A 2,300-nucleotide genomic window follows, 5' to 3' on the forward strand; every position below is an offset into this window, starting at 1 on the left:
AATCTCTGAAGATAGTAGCTACTCCTCCACCTCGACCAGATCTGCGTGGGACATTAAAATAGCAGCAGTCCGAAGGCAAAAGTTCTGCAAAGGCGCTGGAATCACCAGCAGTTATCCACGTCTCAGTTAAGCAGAGAAAGTCCAAGTAGTGTGACAAAAAATATTCCTTAAGGATAAAAGTCTTATTCGATAGCGATCTGGCGTTTACCAGGCCAAATTTGGCCGGAGTTGAATAGTCACTAGACTTTGAAGCTCGCGCAACGTAACGCAGGTTTTGCATACTCACTCCGCGCCGCCGTGGACAGGGAGGCAGGGAGCGGCCGGGCGGGAACAGCCCAGAGCCAGCGAGCGGCACCAGACACGCATAGGACGGCCTACGAAGATGCCAGGGAAAAGGGGCGCGACAGGCAACGCCAGGGACAGCACAACCAAACGCCAGACAGGCCTTCAGTTTCACCAATCTCCCACTCCTTTTGCCGCGACGGTGGCCCCGCTTCCGCGGAGACGGCACAGGTACACGGAGCAGGTGAGTAGGAACCAGCGACAGGAGTGGAGGCGGTATTTTGTGTGCATTTCCCAGTCTACACACTGGCGTATTGGGAGATAGTTGGAGATCAAGTAAAACTTGGCGATCATAGACCAGCAGGGAGTTGACATCATAACAAAATAAAAACATTAAAACAGAAACGTGGAGGAACAGACGGCAAGCCATACACATTGGCGCCATCTTTACCCTGTTACTCACAGTGAATGCTCACTGTGAGCTCCGGCAGACGTCCCCTTCTTTTTGAAAGTTCTTAAGACAAAGCACTATACTATGAACAGCAAGACATCTCCAACAGAAAGAAGCTAAAGGAAGGGCAGACATCTGCCTTGAATGGTTAAAGGGTGAGAAAAAAGAAGAGACAAAAGTGGAGAGACCACAACAAATGGGAGAAAAGTGAGACGAATACAGAGAAAGATGAATGAAGATCAGGAGTGATATGCAGTAGTAGTGTGTAAATACATGGAAAGTGAGAAGAAGTAAGTGAAGTAAAAAAAAAAAGCTCAGTGCATGAGAAAGCCCAAATCTATGACAGCCTAAGGGATGGTTCAGGCTCGCCTCATTAACTGGGAAGTGGTGACAAAGGAGAACAGCCTGATACCTGAAGGCTTTTAACCAAATTGGAAACTGCCAGATAAATATAATTCATACTAATCCCATGCTTTTTCTTAGGCCAAGGAAGGGAGCACCAACTAAATGGACTGATTCTTATATAGTGCTTTTCTATTCTCCCAGAGAACTTAAAGCACTTAACTGATCCAATCAGTTAAGTGATTTTTAAGTACTTACTAACATTCACACATATTCATACTCTGATGGATGCATCAGAGAGCAATTTAGGTTAACTGAAGAAAGCTGGCATAAAGATGATTGGACTAGCCCAGGGGGTGGGCAACTCCAGGCCTTGAGGGCCGGTGTCCCTGCAGGTTTTAGATGTGTCGTTGAACCAACACAGCTGATTTAAATGGCTAAATTAGCTCCTCAACATGTCCTGAAGTTCTCCAGAGGCCTGGTAACGAACTAATCATGTGATTCAGGTGTGTTGATCCAAGGTGAGATCTAAAACCTGCAGGACACCTAGCCCATCGTGACAATGAGTTTGACAGCATGGGAAAGGGGAAATTATATAAATCTTAGATTAGCCACCAAACACAAGGGGACCAGATGTGTGAGTACAGAGCTTCCTCACTGAACTTACATGCAAGCTTCATCAACACATCTCCTACAGGTGAAGCAGAGGTATGTGTTTGAAAGGTAAAGCACTGTAGAGTAATATAGTGTTAGAAGTGTGTGATTTAAGGTCTTTAGTCAGTTAGACATAACTATCATTGCAACAAGAGATAATCTATGGATTACAATTGAGTACTTCGTTAATGCATAAAGTGCAGGTTTTATCTCTTCTTCTCTTAGCTACAGCCACAGCGGTGACTGTTAGTAACTATTAAATGTACAAAAATAATTTAAAGGCTTAGTCTATATGCAGATTTGACACATCAGCAGTTTAGGTGTCCTGTTGTAGAATCTTTTAGTGTAACTTCGTCTGAAATCAGCCAATTTTTACAACATCCTGCTCAACTATCTTATTTGTATACAAATTTTATTCTGCAGGATTTTAACATTTACAGTCATTGCTTACATTTTCAGCTACATATATCAAGTACTTTTGAAGATTTCTTTGAAGACTTATACATATTTTTTAAATGGTCAACTAGCCATAGTAAGGCCTTTTTTTCCACACATTGAAACATGAAGCAAT

The sequence above is a fragment of the Rhamphochromis longiceps genome, linkage group LG23 (assembly GCF_057381845.1).
Source record: "Rhamphochromis longiceps isolate RC_006_pf linkage group LG23, R_longiceps_female_GT1.1, whole genome shotgun sequence".
Classification (NCBI taxonomy): domain Eukaryota; kingdom Metazoa; phylum Chordata; class Actinopteri; order Cichliformes; family Cichlidae; genus Rhamphochromis; species Rhamphochromis longiceps.